The sequence below is a fragment of the Nicotiana tabacum genome, chromosome 7 (assembly GCF_000715075.1).
Source record: "Nicotiana tabacum cultivar K326 chromosome 7, ASM71507v2, whole genome shotgun sequence".
Lineage (NCBI taxonomy): Eukaryota > Viridiplantae > Streptophyta > Magnoliopsida > Solanales > Solanaceae > Nicotiana > Nicotiana tabacum.
Window position 1 is genome coordinate 106635324 of NC_134086.1, and position 24331 is coordinate 106659654.

The window sequence follows — 24331 nt, forward strand, 5'->3', positions numbered from 1 at the left end:
TATGCTGGAACTCCAACATATTATGCTGGAGTTCCAGCATAGTTATCCTAGAACTCCCGTATAATATGCTGGAGAAGTATAATATACTGGCGTATTTTTCGGGTTTTGAACAATGTTTTCGCTCAGATTTATCTTTACATGAAAAGTGGCTAAATTTCGATTACTTTTGAAACTGTGGCTATTTTTGAATGACCAGTTGTAAATCTGGCTATTTTTAAATTTCTCCCAATTTTTCGGCCATTTTATCTCTCATCTCTCTACTCTCTCTTCTCTCTCTCTCACTCAACCCCGTTGACCACGGTGGTTTCTGACAAGAAGGGAGAAGTATCAAGATTCAATTTTGGTTGGAATCATCTCTATAAACCCAACAAACACTGTATTGTTGCTCAAATCAATTTTGGTAAATCCTAAATTCTTCTTTTTTTCGTTTCTTACATTTGTGATTTGAAGTTTTGTAGAGTGATTCGTTCATGTGCATATTCAAGATCAGCTAGGTTGTGTATAACCATATCTTATACGGCGTGGGTGGTTATATTTGCTTCTTGGACTACCTATGTACTCTGTATTTTAGAATATCGTTGAACTGAAGACCTAATATTTATTGAAAAAGATGCGATCGATTGTCTTCTAGTTATAGATATTTGCTGGAATTGGGGCTTATTTTCCTTATTCCGATCATAAGCTTCAAATTAGTAAATGTGACAGTGCATATTAACATGTAGGTAACACGACGAAGGAGTCAATTGCTAAGAAGGAATCAATTGCTAAGAAGCATATTCCTTTGGCAAAGAAGGCAATTGCACATCATTCAAAGCCTACAAACAAGAAACAAAACGCAGAAACACAAGAAGCATCGCCAAGTAAAGCAGATGTCAAGCCTTTAAAAACTACTATCCGAAAACGAAATGTAGATACTTCTAAAGCTTCCCATAGTATAGGAAATGTTGAGATTTCTAAGCGTGATAGGAGGAAAAGAACAAAGAGCCATCAAAGTCTAACGGTAAAAAAAACAAGATCAAGGTCTAGATTAATTGATGATCACGCCCAACTATGCCTTATAAAAAGGTCAAAGCGGTCGCTGCAAATATATTTCGGTTAACAAGTCCGGAGTCGAATCCCACAGGGAATTAACCTATCGATCACAGCTATTGGACTTAAAAAAATTCACGTATTCAATCATCAGAGATATTTGAGCAACAAATTGGGTGTTTATTAACTAAATATTATGTAATAAAAATGCAGTAATTAAGAACTAGCTATAAACTAGTTGTAAGCAAGAATGAGAATGGTCTAAGGTTCTGATTTCCCATCTTGACGAAATCATTTCCGCTATGTTTGCTATAAATTTTCCTAAGCCTTCTCTATCGATCATGAGCACTCTGACTGTCATAACTCTCTCCTGAGTAATTACAACAATATACTAGATATATTCTCCCGAATTACGCTAGATGGCCTTAGTTACAGCTCACTTAGATCGCACCCAAGGATTTGTTATCCCTAATCTCACCATTAAACCCTTTGTATTGATCCCTCATATACGTTAGGAGTGGTGTTGTTCAACAACTACATAAATATACACTCTCTCCCGAGTAATGCATATTAAATAGGCACAGTTGATTGTGGGCCCTTCAATCAACAACAATCATAATATAGTTGAATAAACAGAGAAAATACTGTGGCAAATCTATATTAACATATCAAGAAATTCATTCTCCAAGAGGTTCCATCAAAACCCTAGATTAAGATTTTAGCTACGCATAATCGTTTTCACCATCATAATAGTAGAATTCATCATTAATGATCAAAACAAGAGGAAGAAAGGTAAAACTCTATGCCGAATCTTCTGTTTTGCCTCTTGCCTCTTCTTGCCTTAAACAATCCTTCAAAAACCTCAATACCTTCTTTTTGGGCGAGCTGGGCTTCTTATAGGTTAAGGAGAGTTGCCCTCAAACTTACGAATTTACCACTGAAATAAAGTTTCTCGGAGTGACGAGCGCGGTCGTGCTCGGACCGCGGTCAGACCGCGCATATTGCATTCTTTTCTGCCTGACGAGCACGGCCTGAACGCGGCCGCGGTTGGCCCGCACTCATGGAGCTCAACTGTCTTCTTTTTTTCCCTCTTCTTTCACGTGCACTCACCTCCGATTGACCTTCTTTGCTCCAAATTAACTCCAAATACTGTTTAATGTCCTCATAATTAGGACTTGCTCCTGCAAAGTACCATTTGTTGTCATTTAACATTCATATAGCAATAAAGTATAGCTAAATTGAGGCGTAAATGGTCGCTAAACTACATGAATATAGCCTATTATCAACACCCCACACTTAAACCATTGCTCGTCCCCAAGCAATCAACCATACTCTACAGAGGTTCCTTTGCTAATAAACTTCTCTAACTCATCACACCAAGAACATATCACAAGGATTGAGTCGAGTAGTGTAACATCATTGTCTCAAGAGTTGACTCTCACATGCCGCGCAATATTCCTAAGTTACTCACTTACTTACACAGAGGTCAAGATGTACTTTTCCTTCATGAATCAAGTGCCCTCACATCGCAACCGAGAGTAGTTCCACAATCAATAAACATTCAGAACAATTAGGACTTAGATAAACAAAATTCACTCACTCTCAGAAAGAACATTCATATGCCACAAAAATGCACCATAGGCTTGCCCGTAGTGTACTACTCTACTAATCAAGCTCATTCAGTCTAGGATCAAATCGGACTTTATTTTGTTGTAATGCAGGCTAAGGGGCAGGTAGAATACATTTGGATATAAGAGTGTTAATACATATACTTTCACATTCATAAACCCACACGTATGTCGAACCATGACTCCACATTTATATCAATATATATTTACCCCCTGCTTCTTTAGCCACACTTAATCAAGTGCCACTACTTATCAAAAACTATTTTTTCACAACAATATAACTATTTTATTTTTAATTTTCTTTTTCTGTTTTCATTCAAGTGGCTCTTACTTATTCAAAACCGTGCACCTTTCTTCTGATTTCATTAGTTCTACTCAAAAGCCAAACCAACCACCCCACACTTTAACCTTTACCAGTTCATCACAATTCAAGTACTTATGAGAGGTGAAAAGGTTCAAACAGATGGTTTATTCAAACAATTGGGTAAGGCTTGTAATGTAGTTGTTAAAGAATCAATATTACAGGCTCAAAGGGGTTAACTATTGTCACACCTCCTTTTTTCCTTACACCCCGGAAGGGTATAAATAAAGGAGTTTTTCCAATTAAAGGACAATCAAAACGGGATTTATTGTTAAAAGATTCAGAGTCGCCACTTGGGAGATTTATGATGTCCCAAGTCACCGGTTCGAATCCCAAGTCGAGGAAAAGGTTGACTCTGTAATACAGTCCGCGAACCAGAAATCTGAGTAAGGAATTCTGTTAACCCGGGAGAAGGTGTTAGGCATTCCCGAGTTCCGTGGTTCTAGCACGGTCGCTCAACTGTTATATTTGGCTTAATAATCTGATTTTAGAACATTTTGAACCTATGTGCAAATTTAACCGCTTTTAATTATTTTTTAAAGAAGATTGAACGTCGTTTAAAACGTGTCTTTGGATTGCGCCACATGAAATGCACCCGCAATCCGGAACACATCTTATTCAACATTTAGGATTTGGATTTGGGTCACATGAAATGCGCACCTGAGTTTAGGAAAATAATATTATTAAACTAACGCGCCTAAAGCAATTTCGCGCTTTAACTTTGCGAGGGCCATGGAAAATTCGCTAAATGACACAACTCGAACTCTAAGTATCAAAATAAAATTAATTACACGAAGGTCATGCAATTGTCATTTTTTGCTTGGCACGGCGCACCTCGATTTATTTTAATCAAGAGTTCTCTTAAATTATTCACAAGGGCCACACACTATCTTCTATTTAATAGTACCTCTTGAAATTACTTAAAAGTACGTCTAATTGACATTAATCGGAAAGCGGGGCTGATTTGTTCAACTTAGGCAAATGAGCCTTAGTTAATATGGGCTAATAATCAGTAAATGGGGATGAAAAGGCGACAAAGGATCCAGATCTGATTCCCACGCATTTGGGCCCAAGGTGAGCCCAATTTCAAATCATCTGAGCCTACTGCGAACTGGACTCGCTATCGAGCCCTTACAGCGTGCGAGCAGGGGTTGATATAACAGAAATGAACGCATGAAGAACGAACCAATCATGAAGTGAAATCCATGTTACATCCGATCACAAACACATACTATCTTAACAGGGAATGATGGATAACTAGCTCAATCAAATGCCCCCACACCAAACATTGGTTACCATAACACAAAATCAATCTAAAAAAAAACAAACAGTTTACTCGAAAGCTGGTTTAATCTAAACGAGATGGTAGAAGGAAATCTGTGAAGTGTCCTATTGAACAAACATGAATCTTATAATTTAAAACTTGTGGTAGCCATGTTTACCAAAACAATATTTGCATGAATTAATACATATACAAGCCAGCATCTATATTCTAGTCCTTCAAAACACTAAAACCTGCTGCATTTCAGCAAACTATGATCCAGATTACAAAGCAAACATGAAGCTGTGCAATTAAATCCATGATTCACATGTCATACTGAACAACACCTATAAAACCTATTCATACACCTTCCAAAGATGCTCTTTAATATTGAAGTTGAACCTTTAGTTCCAAACACAAATCCAAGTTTATACTATATTAGTGACAACTCAATTAACAACCAACAACACAAATATACTACATGGTATTAGACAGTAAAAATCAGAGAAAAACTAGATCAAACACAACTTGTATTCAATGGAATTTCCACTCGATTTACATGATTAGCATTCAGTCAGTGCTTCCGGGCTATGGATATACCGGTAAATAGAAGAGGGGTAGTGGAAATGCAAAGTCAGCAGTAACAGAAATTCACCCAGATTCAACAAAACCAGCAAAGAAATCAGTCCAGAAGAGAGGAACCAATTCCCCAGCTCAAGGCAAGGCTTTCATTATCCAATGTTCACACCATTTTGAAACTCAAATAGGATCAGGTATTCTTCAGCCGTAAAAGAAACAAACTTCAAAAGTTCTAATCAGGATTTCAATGCAACAGTGATTTTCAGCTGTTTTTGTTTTTTTCCAGAAATTTTTTATCTATTTTCAATCTCTTAGGTCTGCCTTGAAAGGCAAGAAAATGATGCCTTTATAAGCAAGAAAAATAGGGCAGCCTTAAGGGTTTAGTTTTTATTTTAGTCCTTTCTCAGTTTTCCTTTTTGCTAATTAGTCCCTTATTTTCTGACTTGGTATCCAAGCAAGGCTATTTTCAACTTTCTAGGAAGCTTCTTGGGTGGTTACTTGAGAGATTCTCTCAGTGTATTGCCCCAATTCCCCCTAAGTGCCCTGAAATTTACCTTGGACCAAATAGGTCAAATGAACAAAGACCCAGATCCAAACTTGTCCAACGGGCAGGCTTCCAAATTCTGACCAAACCCCAAACCCAATCCGAAACAAACCTAAAGAGAAGGCAGCCCAAATCGAAACTGAGACGGCCCAACTAGCGATTATCTGACTACCAAATAACAGAGAACAATTACACTTTAGACTAAATGGTTGACTAACTAAACTTAACCAAACTAACAATTTGACAACTAACCTAACAAGACTCCGACTACTCATATATGAATGAATAGATTCCGGAACAAATGAAAAGTGATTCGAGAAGAGGAGAAGAAACAGAAAATTTGAGAACAAACGAGGGACAGATTAGATCAAAAGAAAGAAAGAAAGAAATACCTGAGAAAAGTTCAAAAAATAGAAGGGAAGCCTGGGTCTTCAGATCCTCGAATTTTCCGGCCAAATCTGAGGTTAATCGTGTGCTCTTACGAAGAACACACGAATAAACTCCGATTCGGCACGAAATTTTGCCAAATCTTGACTTGGGATTTCTGGGGTTCATGTTCTGATATGAGATTCGAGGAGCTGGGGCAACATTCGAGGAAAACGGAGTGGGGATTCAGAACGAGGGGGCAGGGTGGTTTAGTGGTGCGATTTTGGTGGCGTTTGGAGGTGGCGCCGCCACCGGACGATGGTGGATTTAGGGGCGGCTCAGCTAGGGTTTCATTGTGTTCTGGTGGTGGTATTAAGCAGAAGGGTTCTGGGGGGGACAGATTTGGACACTTAAATACTCTCAGGGCTTCAGTTCTGAGCTGTTCGATCAAGGGAAGATCAACGGCTCAGATCAATACTGATCGAAACGATGTCGTTTCGTTTGGGGGGGAAGCTTGACCGGGTCAGGCGTGGGTTGGGCCGAGTATTGGGTAGTTTCCATTTGGGCTGGGACGGTTGGACTGGGTTTGAGCCCAGATTTAGGTCTTCTTATTTCTTTCTTTTTCTTTTTCAATTCCACAATTCTTTTCCTTTTCCCAAAATTAAAATAAATCCTAAATTAATTAATAATAATTTTTAACTAAATGAACCTACCAAATTAGATTAATCACCATCATGGGTATTTACAATAGCTAATTAAATCCTAAATTTAAAGAAAAATTACACAATTCAAAATTAAAAGTAAAATGCAAAATGAATTATTTTTGTGATTTTCATTTTTATAAAACAAACTAATTTGCTAATTAATATAAAATTAAATCCTAAATGCAGATGCAACATATTTTTTATTTTATTTTTCATGAATTAAATAAAATAAACGTGCACCGACAAATGCAAGTAATTAATAGAAAATGCCACGAAATCCAACAAAATTGCAATCACTGAAAGAAATTATTTTGTTTTGAATTTGTTGGAGTAATTCATATAGGGCAAAAATCACGTGCTCACAGCTGCCCCTCTTTGCCCGGAAACACGAAGAGTTTTCGTGCAAAGATAAGTGAGCGGATACGAGCGATTTTTGCCCGTTTGAATACTCCATGGGAAGCATTTTTGAAAAGTTAACTGCACTCTGCTTCTGAGGTTGCCTACATATCCTTGGCTAAAAGGGAATTAGGTCAGCGTAGTTCAGGAATGTCTGGTAGCTGGGACTACCATGGAGATGTGATTTCATTGTTGCTGTTGTTGTTGCTACTGCTTACTGAACCCCCTTATTACACCATGTCAAAATAAAACAAGAAGTTAGACTAGACTATGATCTATGGATTACAAAAGTCCTATCTATATCTTCAAACTTGATCTTGTAGTTCTTGTTGCCCTATTATCCTCTATTCTCTTGGTAACACCCATTTGTTGCCACCTTGAATTATAAGCTGAGATGTTTTCTCCTTCTTCAGGTGGGTGCCTGACTGCTGAACTTGATATGTATTCCCATGCTTTTCAGGCGGGCTCTTGATTGTTGAACTTGAAATGTATTCCCTGCTCTCCAGGCGGGCTCCTGATTGCTGAACTTGAAATGTATTCCCTGCTCTCCAGGCGGGCTCCTGAATTCAACATAGACAAAACAAGGACAAATTTTCTGCCCCAGTTTGGTGGCTGGGCACAGGTGTAAGTGTAAAATGGATCACATTACCAAATATCGGTAAGAACTTGAAAGCTAAAACTTGAATTGCACTCCCTTTTTCTACAGGCGGGATCCTAATTGCTGACTTGAAAGTATTCCCTGCTTTCCAGGCGGGCTCCTGACTTCAACTTGAAATGTATTCCCTGCTTTCCAGGCGGGCTCCTGACTTCAACTTGAAATGTATTCCCTGTTCTCCAGGCGGGCTCCTGACTGCTAAACTTGAAATGTATTCCCTACTCTCCAGGCGGGCTCCTGACTTCAACAAAACAGACAAAAACAAAGAAAATTTTCTGCCCCAGTTTGGTGGCTGGGGACAGATGTGATTGTAAAACTCAATCATATTACCAAGTATTACTAAGGACTCGAAAGCTAGGTCCCATTATTCAGGGGGGTCCTGACAACTCTTAAATAAATGATAATTTAAAATCTAAGTTATATCTTCTACAGGTGTGACTTCTGCTAAACCTTGCTATCTAAGATGATCTTTAAACTACTCCCTGTTATCTAGGAGGGTCCTGAAAATCAAAGGTCAAGTTTTATCTTAAGGGTGACAACTTTCATGTCTGAATTATACTACTCTACAGCAAAGTTTACGCTAAATGTTGTTATCTAATCGAAATCTTAAAGCTAAGTCCCATTATTTAGGGGGGGTCCTGGAAACTCCTAATTGAATCTTATCTCGAACATGCAAACTTCTAAGCTAACTTATATTCTTTTGGGATACATTTATGTTAGATTATGCTATTTCTGAACTTTAAACTAGGTCTCATTTTCCAGAAGGGTCCTGAAAATCAAAAATCAAACCAGTTTGGTGACTGCCTTTCTCCACGGAGAGTTCCTCTGATACAAACGAACTTTTCTGCCCCTATTTCAATCAAAGAAAATTTGTCAGTTTAAAATGGTGGTTAGCCGATGGCATTCTTGCTGAAGATCTTTCTGCTGCATTGTTTTGTTCTGACTGGCTTCCCCGAACTGGCCCTGAACCGCTTTGACCTTCTGACTGACTTTCAAATCCCATGACTTTTGACGAGCCGAGTGTTCTATACCCCTGCTGTTATTTTACCTCTGACCTTTTTATATGAAACTTTGCATCTCCCATGACATTACCAATCCATTCCACCGATGAAACTTCCGGTGATTCCTTGTACCCCTGTCTTACATCATGTTATCCTTAGTATGCTTTGACCACTCTGTGCTTTGCAGTTTTGGAAGTTGGTAGTGAGCTTTGAAATCATTTTCCCTTGATTTGAACAAGACTGACATTGAAAGATCTTTAGATAAATACCCAAAAGAAAATGAAATGCAATGACTTTGCGGGTTAAGGATAAGAAGAATCCAAAACCAGATGACTGCCACAAAAGGAAAAAGAAAAGGAAACTTATCTGAGTGGGACAGCTGGTACTAATGATCATGACATGCATTTCGGATAAATCGGCCCAATTCGTCCAACCAATCAACTTCCAGTTGTCGTACTTCGTTGCCCCAGAATTTCCATGACTTGATTACTTTACCCAAACCTTGACCTTGTTCATCCTGCGGCGCCTTGAAAGGTTTTCACCAGTAGACCTCTTTCATTCGTTCATCTCTCAACTCACTTTCGCCTTACGGTGCCCGTGAGGGTTTTCACCAATAAGACTCTCTCATTTTAATTTCTCTCAACTCACATTGCCTTACGATGCCCGCGAGGAATTTCACCAATAAGACTCTCTCATTTTTATTTTTCCTGCTTGAACCAGAGTGTTTCCCCTGACATGAATTACATTTACCTGCTCGACTTGGCATTTCCCAAAGACTGATCAAAAGGTCTTTCTTTGGACCGTAATGTGGGCTTCTGGACAGGGTTAGAAAGAAAGGGTATAAAAGGCTCAAAACAATACAAATGAGTTAAAATTACAACTTTCGGAATCAGGTTTCTCACAACAACCACAACGTCTGCCCCAATTTCTTGCTTGGGGACTTTTAGATTTTATTTTGGTGGGACCGAACCGTGAGACTGCCTACGTATCCTTAAAAGGAATCAGGTCGAACGTAGTTCATGACATAGGAATTACTTTGTTGTTGTGATTTTCTCTTTTCTCTTTCTTCTTCTCTTTTTTTTTCTCTTTTTTTTCTCTTCTTTTCTTCTTTTTCCTCTTCTTTTGCTTTCCTCTTTTTCTTTTCTTTTCTTTCTCTTTTCCTTTCTTCCTTTTCTTATCTTTCATGCTCGTGTTTCTGATATTCGCTACTGATTCTGAAAGAGGGGTAAGAAAGAAAATAAATAAGGCTCAAAAGGGGTGACGAGAGATAAAGTGTTTTAGATAGCAGAACAAAACGTCTTCGTCATTTCAATCTTTAAAATATGCCAAATACAAATAAGTACAAACAAACAAAGAAATCATACATAGTATCTCTTGATTGCATCGGAATTGATAGCCATTTCCACACATTTCCCTTCCATATCTATCAAATATAATGCGCTATTGGACAACACCCTAGTTACGACAAATGGCCCCTGCCAGTTTGGGGTGAACTTTCATTTTGCTTCAGCCTGATGAGGCAAGATACATCTCAACACTAACTGACCCACTTTGAACTTCCGTGGACGTACCTTCTTGTTATATGCTCTCGCCATTCTCTGTTGGTATAGTTGACCGTGACATACTGCTGCCAATCTCTTTTCATTAATCAGACTTAATTGCTCCAAGCGGGTTTTGACCCATTCAACGTCATCAATTTCTGCCTCAGCGACAATCCGAAGGGATGGGATTTCAATTTCTGCGGGTATTACTGCCTCCGTGCCATACACCAACAAATAAGGAGTGGCCCCTACTGCAGTGCGAACAGTAGTGCGATAACCCAACAGGGCGAAAGGTAACTTCTCATGCCATTGTCTGGACCCTTCCACCATTTTCCGCAGTATCTTCTTTATGTTCTTATTGGCTACTTCGACTGCTCCATTTGCTTTAGGGCGATATGGGGTGGAATTGCGATGTATAATCTTAAACTACTGACATGTCTCTATCATCAAATGACTGTTGAGATTAGCGCCATTGTCCGTGATGATTACCTTTGGGATCCCAAACTGACAGATGATATTTGAATGCACAAAATTGACCACTGCTTTCTTGGTCACAGATTTGAAAGTTTTTGCTTCAACCCACTTGGTAAAATAATCAATGGCTACCAGGATAAACCTATGTCCGTTTGATGTTGCTGGCTCGATTGGCCCAATGACATCCATGCCCCAAGCGACAAAGGGCCATGGTGCCGACATTGTATATAATTCAGATGGTGGGGAATGAATTAAATCTCCGTGCACCTGCCATTGATGACACTTGCGCACAAAACTGATGCAATCTCGCTCCATAGTGAGCCAGTAATAACCTGCTCGGAGAATCTTCTTTTCCAGAACGTACCCACTCATATGCGGTCCACAAACTCCAGAGTGTACCTCAGTCATGATAACTGTGGCATGTCTGGCATCTATGCATCTTAGCAATCCAAGATCTGGAGTTCTTTTGTATAACACCCCTCCACTAAAGAAAAATCCGCTTGTCAATCTTCGAATTGTTCTTTTCTGATCACATGTGGCCTGTACCGGATATACCCCCATCCGGAGGTATTCTTTGATATCGTGGAACCATGGCTCCCCATCAAGTTCTTCTTCAACCATATTACAGTAAACATGCTGATCGCGGACCTGAATCTGCAGAGGGTCCACATAAGCCTTATCTGGATGATGTAACATTGACGCCAGAGTAGCCAAAACATCGGCAACTTCATTATGGATCCTTGGGATATGCCTGAATTCTATCGACTGAAACCGTTGACAAAGATCATGCAAACATTGTCTGTACGATATGAGTTTCAAATCCCGTGTTTCCCATTCTCCCTGAATTTGGTGCACCAGGAGGTCCGAGTCACCCAAGACCAACACTTCCTGGACACCCATATCCACAGATAACCTCAAACCCAGAATACATGTCTCGTACTTAGCCATGTTGTTGGTATAGTAAAAACGAGCTGAGCCGTGACAGGGTAGTGCTTCCCTGTTTCAGAAATAAGTATTGTTATTATTCCTACACCCTTCATGTTTGCGGCTCCATCAAAGAAAAGTTTTCATCCAGGCTTCTCGACTTGTTCCCACTCATCAATGTGCATCACCTCTTCATCAGGGAAATAAGTTTTCAAAGGTTCATAATCTTCATCAACCGGGTTCTCGGCCAATTGGTCCGCCAAGGCCTGTGCTTTCATGGCAGTTCGAGTCACGTAGACAATGTCAAACTCTGTGAGCAGGATCTGCCACTTTGCAAGCCTCCCTATAGGCATAGGCTTCTGAAAGATATACTTCAATAGATCCAAGCGAGATATGAGATAGGTAGTGTAAGATGACAAATAATGTTTCAGCTTCTGCGCCACCCAGGTTAGGGCGCAACATGTCCTCTCAAGCTGAGTGTACTTGACCTCGTACGGTGTGAATTTCTTGCTGAGATAATATATGGCCTGCTCCTTCCTGCCAGTGATATCATGTTGGCCCAATACACAGCCGAATGAATTGTACAATACCGTCAAATATAGAATCAAAGGTCGCCCTGGTTCTGGCGGGACCAACATGGGTGGATTTGACAAATACCCCTTTATCTTATCAAACGCCTCCTGACATTCATCTGTCCACTTGACCGCAACGTCTTTCTTTAATAGCTTGAGTCGTGAGCTGAGCAATGAACCTGCTGATATAATTCAATCTCCCCAACAAATTCATCACCTCGGTCTTGTTCTTCGGAGGTGGCAATTCCTGGATGGCCTTGATTTTCGATGGGTCCAATTCAATGCCCCGGCGGCTGACTACGAACCCCAACAACTTTCCAGACGGCACCCCAAAAGCACACTTTGCAGGATTAAGCTTGACATTGTACCTGCAAAGCCTTTGGAAGAACTTCTTCAGATCCCTGACATGGTCAGACTGCTTTCTAGACTTCACGATCACATCATCCACGTACACCTCGATTTCCTAGTGTATCATATTATGGAATATTGTTGTCATTGCCCTCATGTAGGTTGCCCCAGCATTCTTCAAGCCAAACGGCATGACCCGATAGCAGTACATTCCACACGACGTGATGACTGCCGTCTTTTCTGCATCTTCCTCGTCCATCAAGATCTGATGATAACCCGCGTAACAATCTACAAAAGAACCAATCTCATGTTTGGCACAATTGTCAATCAATATATGGATGTTTGGCAGGGGAAAATTATCTTTCAGACTTGCTTTGTTGAGATCCTGATAGTCAACACACACCTTGGTCCTTCCATCCTTCTTCGGCACAGGCACAACATTGGCTAACCAGGTGGGATACCGGGTGACCCGAATGACTTTGACATTGAACTGCTTGGTGACCTCTTCCTTGATCTTTACGCTCATATTTGTTTTGAACTTCCTTAGCTTCTGTTTGACAAGAGGGAATGCCGGGTCAGTGGGCAACTTGTGGACCACTAAATCAGTGCTTAGGCTCAGCATGTCGTCATAGGACCATGCAAAAACATCTTTGTATTCGAACAATGCTTTGATTATCTCCTCCCTGAGTTGAGGTTCCAAATGGACACTTATTTTAGTTTCACGAACATTTTCTTGGTCCCCCAGATTAACTGCTTCTGTATCGTTCAAATTAGGTTTGGCTTTTCCTCAAAATGACTTAGTTCCTTACTAATTTCTGCATAGGCCTCATCATCATCAAATTCCAACTCGTCATCACACTCAATTTCTTGTATTATTATTTCAGAGTTAGATTGGCTTTTAAAACTAGGCCGAAAATTCCTCATGCATGTCATGTCATTGATATCAGCATAAAAAGAACTGTACAAAAGAAGAAAATAAAATAAAATTAGAAGAAATGAAGGAAAAGGAACAATTGCATTTCATTAAAAAGATAACAGGGTTTTAACACATCCAATTGGACGGAACATAAAATCTGAATTACAGACCCTGGAATAATCCAGACAACTAAAGAAATCAAAACCCACTACCAAGACTTCCTCCGGGTAGGAAGAGGAGTAGTTTCTCAGTTGTTGACTTTTGCACGTGGTCCCACGAATTGAACATCTGCCCTGCTGGACCCTTCCCCAGCCTGAACCATGTTAACCTCGACAAATAACCTTTCGAACCCCTTCTCCAAGTCTCCATCAGCACCAATCAGTGATCCAGGAACTTTTGTCAACAGTTGCTTTCTGATACCCGGCCTGTCGAATGATCTGGACAGATGCGGGATTGGCTTTGGCAATGTCCATGCTTTCAGTTTCATTTTTCTAGCTCTTCTCACATCTGCAACAGTAGGCTTGAACCCCAGACCAAAAGTATCTAGATTCTTTGGAAGTGAAACTGGCTGCACAATACCTTGCAGAGATGCACCCAGACCCTTGCCCGGTACGAAACCATTTTTCAACATTTCAACAGCTACCATAACTGATGCCGCAACCATCTTTTGAGTAGGAACGCACTTTCCTTCCGGAATTTTCTCTACCGATACTGTGTCGAAAACCTGATAAACCCATGGTCCCTTATCATCGTCAACCTCTATGAACGGAACAATGGCACCGTTGGGCACACACAAATTGTCTTCGCCGTGTACAACGATTTCCCGTCGATCCCATTCAAACTTGACCATTTGATGCAGAGTAGATGGGACTGCTTTGGCTGCATGGATCCAGGGTCGTCCCAACAACAGATTGTACGAAACAGCCATATCGAGCACCTGGAATTCCATAGTAAATTCAACTAGCCCTATTGTGAGCTCAAGCACTATGTCCCCGACTGAATCCTTCCCTCCACTGTCGAATCCTGGACGCAAATACTGTTCTTGTGAATTCTTTCATCCTCCACTTGCAATTTGTTCAATGTGGAGAGAGGACAGATGTTCGCGCTAGACCCATTGTCAACCAGTACCCGAGTAACCACGGAATCTTCACATTTCACCATCAGATAGAGGGCTCTATTGTGCTCGGTACCCTCCATGGGCAACTCATCATCAGAAAAAGTGACTCGGTTTACCTCAAATATCTTGTTAGCTATCTTTTTCCAAGTGGTTTACTGAGATTTTGTCAGGAACATGGGCTTCGTTCAAGATCTTCATCAAAGCTCGACGGTGCTCGTCGGAATGGATCAATAATGACAATAATGAAATCTGAGCCGGTGTTTTCCTTAACTGCTCCACAATGGAATAGTCCTGTGCTTTCATCTTTCTTAAGAACTCCTCTGCTTCTTCCTCGGTCATGGCTTTCTTCACCAACACTGGGTTATCTTTTGAAGTCTTAGCTTTCCTCAACTCTTCGGGGGCAAAACATCTCCCCGATCGAGTTAAACCATGGGCCTCACATACTTCTTCTTTAACCTCTTTCCCCTGGTAAGTTACTGTCACTCGTTCATAATTCCACGGGACTGTCTTGCTGTCAACTATCGGTAATTGAGTTACCGGTTTGATAACAACAGGCTCTGTGCTAGCACCCTTCACGACCACAACAGGTTTACTTATAACCCCAGGTACCACCACTTTAGCTTTCTTTGGTTTCACTGTGACAGCGCTTGACGACCCTTTCCCGGCCACCACAGCTGGCTTATTGTCTACCCTTTCAACTGGACTACTGATTTCCCACTGGTTACCTTTTCCTTTGAACTGGTTTCACTAGAGCGGATCATCATTACCGTCTGTGAGGGTTTCTTAGCCTCCCCTCTCTTGTGTATCAACTCAATCATATGGGTTTTATGGTGAGTTGGCAGCGGATTCTGGTTGATATTTGGTGCTTCTGGGGCCTGAACCTCGATCCGATGAGTATCAATGAGCTCTTGTACAACTATTTCAGTTTCCAACATTTCTCTGTGTCATGGCCCGGGGCCCCTGAACAATACTCACAACTCACCGAGCGATCAAGATTTCTGGGAAGGGGATTCAACATTTTGGCCTCGATCGGATTCAACATACCCAACTGTTTTAGTCTGTGGAATAGGCTGGTATATGATTCTCCCAATGGAGTGAAAGTCTTCTGCTTCTGCAACCTCTCATTCTTAAAAGCTTGATTGGGCCGAAAACCTATTCCAGGAGGATTTCTATAGGCTTTTGGGGATAGATGGGTATTTTGTGGAGCTTGGTAGGGACTTTGTGGAGCTGGCGCACGCCATTGTGCATGAGCGGGGAGTTGGGTATAGGTTTGTGCGTGATGGACAGAAAAATGGGGATTTGACGGTGGGTAATAATGTTGTGGTGGGCTATATGGTGTGTGGGGGTAAGTTTGGGGATAGGATTGAGGTTGGTTGTAGTAACGGGGAAGGTTCCTGGATCCAGCCCAAGCTGCCGACTCGATCGTCGCAACATCCTCTTTCTTCTTCTTCCCGAGCATACCCCAATACCGTTTTGAATGGCTTGGGTGGTTGCTTTGATTGCTGAATAACTCATGATCTAATTGGACTTGAGTCCCTCCTTAACCATGCCTCCCATTTTCACAACTTCATTAAAGGACTTACCCATTGCTGACACCAAATGACCAAAATAAGTGGGCTCCAAAGCCTGCAAGAAATAATCAACCATCTCACTCTCTTTCATCGGGGGGTCAACCCTCGCTGCTTGCTCTCTCCAACGGAACCCATATTCTCGGAAGCTCTCACCGGGATTCTTCGATCTTCGTCAATGACAGACGGTCTGGGATGATTTCAAGATTATACTGAAAATGACAGGCGAAGGCTTGGGCCAAATCGTCCCATGTGTACCATCGGCTTTGATCTTGTCTGGTGTACCATTCTAGCGCCGACCCACTCAAACTTTGGCTGAAATACGCCATCAACAATTCATCTCTTCCACCTGCTCCTCTCATCTTGCTACAGAACCCCCTTAAGTGCGCTACCGGGTCACCGTGCCCATTGTACAGATCAAACTTGGGCATTTTAAACCCTGCTGGCAATTGAACATCTGGGAACAGACATAAATCCTTATAGGCCACGCTCACTTGACCTCCCAGCCCCGTCATATCTCGGAACGATTGCTCTAAGCTTTTGACCTTTCTGATCATCTCTTCATGCTTGGGGGTTTTAGGCGATTTCTCGGTCTCTGCCGGGATACCAAGATGAGGAGTGTAAGGATATGGCTCTGGAACTTTAAAAGTGGGTTCGGGGGGGTAGTACTGGTTGTTGTGAGTTTTGAACAGGGGCTCACTGGAAGATCGGTGTAATGTAGCAGGTGGAGGTGCCACAAAAACAGGTGTAATTGGTGGAGGAGGGTATGGGACTTGTTTGAGTGGTGGAGCTTGAGAAGTATGGGAAGTGGTGCCATGGCATTGTTGGTAGAGGGGGAAGGCTGGAGATGAGTTCACAGTGGGAGGCTCCGGAGGTTGGGCTGATGGTGGGATATAAGCAGGATTGGCGGGATAAACCGGTGGTGGATGCCTCTTCGCCCAAGCTTGGTACATTTCAGCCATCTACTGCTTCAGCTTATACATTTCTTCCCTCATCGCATTAACGTCCATTTCTTCCACCTCTTTCGATGGGTTGGCAATACTTATTTCCGGTTCCTGGTCGACCATATTCAGCCTGTCTTTCGATCGGGTATTGTAGGAGTGAGTTGCCAGAATGCCAGTCAACTAACCACCTGCCTGGACTTAATACATCAAACAACAACCTTGTTAGCTATTAGGCTTTCACAGATTGGTAACCGCACATTGGGCATGAATGCACCTAAATAGTTAACCGTCTCTATTATGTATTTGATCGGTTGCATGCGTCATTCCGGCCTTTTCTTTCTTCCGGTTGCAAACTTCCCTCTTTTCTTTTCTTTTTGTTTCCTTCCTTTCACTCTTGCCTCTGTTCTCTCTTTATTTTTACTCTCTTTTGATTTTTATTTTCTCTCTTTTCTTTCTTGTTTTTCCGCTCTTTCTTTCTCTCTTTTATTTGGTTACGGTCAAATTCTATAGAGATTACCTACGTATCATGACCCCGCATGAATCAGACCAAGCGTAGTTCTTGTAGATAAGTGCGAAATAAACATTTTTGGGATTTTCAGTTTTCATAAAATAAAACAACAAATGCTTCCATTACAAACTCAAAACTAACAAATTCCAAAAGACTAACAGAATTCGATGCAAAGATGAAATACAGACTCCAAAAATAGACATTATATTCCAACAAAAGAAAATATAGACTCGAAAGCAATTTGACGGACTCTAGCAGAAAGAAAACTCAACATGACTGACAAATGCTTAACAAAAGGAAATGTAGACTCAAACAAAAAAAATCATGAATACATCAATGCTCCCAGTGCCCGCGGGACATCATACGGTCTCGCCGCGGGCCTATATGCAAGCTCCCTTTGAAGTCGATCCAAGTCGTTTATTATTTGTTTAACAAATGTCATTACTGCTGCAAAGAAGGTAGTGCGAGTCATATCCTCACAAATCTGGCACTTCATAACGATGTAGTCGGCAATGTTTCTAATTCTCTCTCTTATGGCGACCTTTTCTTGTAACAAACGCCCAATCTGCTGGGCCCTGACTTCCAAAGTTTGCTCAGTCGCATGATTTTGCTCCTGAAGTTGTTGCAAATCTATTTCTAATTGTGCCAATGCCGTATAACAATGTTCCCTTTCAACTTTGAAGTCTTTGGCCTGTTTGATCATTTTGTTTTCCGTGGCGATGACCCTTTTCTTTAACCCTGCGACCTCATCGTCGTACCTTTCTCTCAATTTCTTAACCAGGCGTACCCGTTCGCCTGCGTTCTTAGCCAATTGTTTTTTAGCCTTGGCCAGTTCACTTTCTGCTTTGTTCAAATCGAAACTATAGTCACTCACTTTCTGCCTCAGGTTAGCTATGAGATTTTTATCTCTGTCACTTCGGACTGGATTTTCTGCCGCTACTTTTAATTTCTGAATTTGAGCTCGAAGGGTCTAATTTTCTTTGGCTAGCTTTTTCTTTTCTCCTTCATCCGCCGCCACTTGCAAGCTATTCTCGAATTGAAGTTCTCTAACTTGATTTTCCAACTTGCTTATGGTAGACCTGTACTCGTTTTCTTTGGTCAGCCAATCCCATTGTACTTGAGCTCTGTCGGTGAATTGCTGGACATGGGGTCTCTTTACGGACCTGTCAGGTTCATATTGATCTCGGGATCTTTTACCATACTAAGCAGTATAACTAGGCTCCACATCGCCTCTGGATAGGTCTCGTACTTGAGTATTAGGCCATAAGAATCTGCACCGATGCCAAATTCGGCGCACTTTCTCTTCTGGAAAGGCAACTTTTGGATCTAACTCAATGACTTGCTGACTCAAATCTTCATCGTGTGGGATGGTCTGGTATCGGCCCAACTGATGCAAAACTCTGTGCGGAGCGTAAGGCTGGATACTCCGAAGACCCATCAACAGCAAGAAACACACCTCAGCTAACATATAAATTACTTTGTTGACCGTGAGCCACCTGAATATCCATTCGATCTTATTTGCGGTCAAAGATCTCAAATGAGCATGCCATGCTTCCGTACCATCCGGAAACTCATAACCCTCTACTCGCTTTTCATGTTTTTCAATGCACTCAAGGCCAGTCATACCGCAATTCAAGTAGCCGGGACGGTGGCAAAGGTGTTCCTCAATCTATATTTGTATCAGCATATTGCACCCTTCGAAAAACTTCGCTCCTTCGCGATAGAGAGTGAGAGCTCGGTAAATTTCTGCCAAGATCAACGACACTATAGTCCCATTTCCCTTTTTCATCATAAAGTCAGTTATTCCTACAAGCCCCATTTTTATGTTCCCGTCTTTTCTCGGGCAAACCAAGATACCCAAGAACGCCACTATGAAAGCTAATCCTCTCCGAGCTTCCCACTTGTTTTGATTTCCCGTGTGAGTAAGACCGGTATCCGGCGTTTCGAAGCCACGTGGATTCTCGTAACGTCGATACAAAAAGTAGAAGGTACAAAATCCTTTGGCCAGATTTCCATCTCGGGTGTCCCGACTGATGCTTAACAAGTCTAGAAATTTATGGGGGGTCACTGTTCTTGGTGCTACCGGGTATTAACTTATGATATTCCCTTTGAAACTGGCATATCCTGCTATCTCTTCTAGTGTAGGAGTTAACTCGAAATCCGCAAAGTGGAACACATTATGGGCTGGGTCCCAAAATGGTGTCAAGGCCTCAATCACGTCTTTTCTGGGCTTGACCTTCAAAAGCCCAATAAGACCGCCCAGTGCTTTTGTCACAACTTTCCTAATGTCGTCCCCCAAATCATGCCACCACATATGTAGCTCCAAAGGGATCTCTTCACGGACTGAGAAAGGTTCATTTTGATTTGTGCTCATCCTGCACATTTATTAAGGTGATTTTAATTAAAAGAAAACTATGACTCATTTCGACTTAAGAGAAAAGACTGTTTTCAAAATTTTCCACAAAACATCCGGCCTTGCCAACACGGCCTTTCAGCACTTCGAAAACGAAGATTTTAAGGTTGTGTCGGCTAACCAGTCAAAACCTTTAAAAGTGACCAAAAGTGGTTGTTCTTGCAAAAACAGCCTTCTGACGCTCTTTTTAGGGACATTCGGCTGTTTCTAACAAGAATGACATCGCCCTGATTATTTTCAAATTAAAGTAGAATTTTTGGGCTTTTGGGCTATTTTTGCAAAAAGGAAGTTGGACCCGATGGGGGTTGCCTACGTATCTCACACCCTATGAGAATCAAACTGGCGTAGTTCGGGCGAGTGAAACAAACTATTTTTTGAAAACAAGACTCTTTTTTTTTATTTCATTGGCAAATAAAACACTTTTTTTTAAAACAAAAACTTTTTTTTCCTCAAAAATTCGGCAGAGTTTGACACTATTTGGACATTGATTTTTTTTTCCAGAACAGGCGATTAACTTTCATACTGCTATTTCTCTTACCTCAACTTTTCCCAATATTCATAACCCGGTCAGCATGCAAGTCCGAAAATGAATGCACAAGTAGCAAGTAAGATGCATCAGGATGGTCTTTTTTATTTTAGGTGCACCTGTCCTAGACAGACTCAACCCCTGTGTTGAGTCTCCAAAGTCAAATTGCACATGATGCAAACAAACGTTCCTACTAGGGATCCGACATGAGGTATTGTTATACTAGGTTTAAATCCTGGGGTTTATTGTTCTAGACCTAGCTTACCCGAGCGGACAGCTCGAGACGAGGGGGGCAGCGTACCGGGAATACAAAAGCTTCACCGGCTTTGCAACTTATCCGAACCTCGTTCTAAATTTGGAATATGACTCTAACAGAAAATAAGTCACACGAAGTGCTCACTTTTTCATGATTTAGAAGACTCGGAGAGAAGAGGGATTTCACAACAATTTATATACAGTTCACGGAATATCAAAGCGGTAAAAGCAATCAATTAGCACATTAGGCCCAAATCATGTAACAAAATCAAATAATGAATAAAGACAACTATAACAATGATTCTAAGCTCTAATTCTTGAACCCTGAACCAGAGATTCTAGGTTCGATCCCCAGCAGAGTCGCTAGAGCTATCACACCTCTTTTTTTCCTTACACCCCGAAAGGGTATAAATAAAGGAGTTTTTCCAATTAAAAGACAATCGAAACGAGATTTATTGTTAAACGATTCAGAGTCGCCACTTGGGAGATTTTTGATGTCCCAAGTCACCGGTTCGAATCCCGAGTCGAGGAAAAGGTTGACTCTGTAATACAGTCCGCGAAACAGAAATCCGAGTAAGGAATTCTATTAACCCGGGAGAAGGTGTTAGGCATTCCCGGGTTCCGTGGTTCTAGCACGGTCGCTCAACTGTTATATTTGGCTTAATAATCTGATTTTAGAATATTTTGAACCTATGTGCAAATTTAACCCCTTTTAATTGATTTTTAAAGAAGATTGAACGTCGTTTAAAACGTGCTTTTGGATTGCGCCACATGAAATGCACCCGCAATCCGGAACACATCTTATTCAACGTTTAGGATTTGGATTTGGGTCACATGAAATGCGCACCCGAGTTTAGAAAAATAATATTATTAAACTAACGCGCCTAAAGTAGTTTCGCGCTTTAACTTTGCGAGGGCCATGAAAAATTCGCTAAATGGCACACCTCGAACTCTAAGGATCAAAATAAAATTAATTACACAAAGGTCATGCAATTGTCATTTTTTGCTTGGCACGGCGCACCTCGATTTATTTTAATCAAGAGATCTCTTAAATTATTCACAAGGGCCACACACTATCTTCTATTTAATAGCACCTCTTGAAATTACTTAAAAGTACGACTAATTGACATTAATCGGAAAACAGGGCTGATTTGTTCAACTTAGGCGAATGGGCCTTAGTTAATATGGGCTAGTAATCAGTAAATGGGGATGAAAAGGCGACAAAGGATCCAGATCCGATTCCCACGCATTTAGGCCCAAAGTGATCCCAATTTCAAATCATCTAAGGCTACTGCGAACTGGACTCGCTATCGAGCCCTTACAACGTGCGAGCAAGGGTCGAAATAACAGAAATGAACGCATAAAGAACGAACCAATCATGAAGTGAAATCCCTGTTACATCCGATCACAAACACATACTATCTTAACACGGAATGATGGATAACTAGCTCAATCAAATGCCCCCACACCAAACATTGGTTACTATAACACAGAATCAATCTAAAAAAAAAATAGTTTACTCGAAAGCTGGTTTAATCTAAATGAGATGGTAGAAGGAAATCTGTGAAGTGTCCTACTGAACAAACATGAATCTTAAACTTTAAAACTTGCAGTAGCCATGTTTACCAAAACAGTATTTGCATGAATTAATACATATACAAGCCAGCATCTATATTCTAGTCCTTCAAAACACTAAAACCTGCTGCATTTCAGCAAACTATGATCCAGATTACAAAGCAAACATGAAGCTGTGCAATTAAATCCATGATTCACATGTCATACTGAACAACACCTATAAAACCTATTCATACACCTTCCAAAGATGCTCTTTAATATTGAAGTTGAACCTTTAGTTCCAAACACAAATCCAAGTTTATACTATATTAGTGACAACTCAATTAACAACCAACAACACAAATATACTACATGGTATTAGACAGTAAAAATCAGAGAAAAACTAGATCAAACACAACTTGTATTCAATGGAATTTCCACTCGATTTACATGATTAGCATTCAATCAGTGCTTCCGGGCTATGGATATACCGGTAAATAGAAGAGGGGTAGTGGAAATGCAAAGTCAGCAGTAACAGAAATTCACCCAGATTCAACAAAACCAGCAAAGAAATCAGTCCAGAAGAGAGGAACCAATTCCCCAGCTCAAGGCAAGGCTTTCATTACCCAATGTTCACACCATTTTGAAACTCAAATAGGATCAGGTATTCTTCAGCCGTAAAAGAAACAAACTTCAAAAGTTCTAATCAGGATTTCAATGCAACAGTGATTTTCAGCTGTTTTTGTTTTTTTCCAGAAATTTTTTATCTATTTTCAATCTCTTAGGTCTGCCTTGAAAGGCAAGAAAATGATGCCTTTATAAGCAAGAAAAATAGGGCAGCCTTAAGGGTTTAGTTTTTATTTTAGTCCTTTCTCAGTTTTCCTTTTTGCTAATTAGTCCCTTATTTTCTGACTTGGTATCCAAGCAAGGCTATTTTCAACTTTCTAGGAAGCTTCTTGGGTGGTTACTTGAGAGATTCTCTCAGTGTATTGCCCCAATTCCCCCTAAGTGCCCTGAAATTTACCTTGGACCAAATAGGTCAAATGAACAAAGACCCAGATCCAAACTTGTCCAACGGGCAGGCTTCCAAATTCTGACCAAACCCCAAACCCAATCCGAAACAAACCTAAAGAGAAGGCAGCCCAAATCGAAACTGAGACGGCCCAACTAGCGATTATCTGACTACCAAATAACAGAGAACAATTACACTTTAGACTAAATGGTTGACTAACTAAACTTAACCAAACTAACAATTTGACAACTAACCTAACAAGACTCCGACTACTCATATATGAATGAATAGATTCCGGAACAAATGAAAAGTGATTCGAGAAGAGGAGAAGAAACAGAAAATTTGAGAACAAACGAGGGACAGATTAGATCAAAAGAAAGAAAGAAAGAAATACCTGAGAAAAGTTCAAAAAATAGAAGGGAAGCCTAGGTCTTCAGATCCTCGGATTTTCCAGCCAAATCTGAGGTTAATCGTGTGCTCTTATGAAGAATACACGAATAAACTCAGATTCGACACGAAATTTTGCCAAATCTTGACTTGGGATTTCTGGAGTTCGTGTTCTGATCTGAGATTCGAGGAGCTGGGGAAACATTCGAGGGAAACGGAGTGGGGATTCGGAACGAGGGGGCAGGGTGGTTCGGTGGAGTGATTTTGGTGGCATTTGGAGGTGGCGCCGCCACCGGACTGTGGTGGATTTAGGGGCAGCTCAGTTAGGGTTTCGGGGTGTTCTGGTGGGGGTGTTGAGCAGAAGGGTTTTGAGGGGGGGGGGGACAGATTTGGACACTTAAATACTCCCAGGGCTTCAATTCTGAGCCGATCGATCAAGGGGAGATCAACGGCTCAGATCAATACTGATCAAAACGACGTCGTTTCGTTTGGGGGGGAAGCCAGACCGGGTCAGGTGTGGGTTGGGCCGGGTATTGGGTAGTTTCCATTTGGGCTGGGACGGTTGGACTGGGTTTGAGACCAGATTTAGGTCTTCTTATTTCTTTTTCAATTCCACAATTCTTTTCCTTTTCCCAAAATTAAAATAAATCCTAAATTAATTAATAATAATTTTTAACTAAATTAACCTACCCAATTAGATTAATCACCATCATGGTATTTACAATAGCTAATTAAATCCTAAATTTAA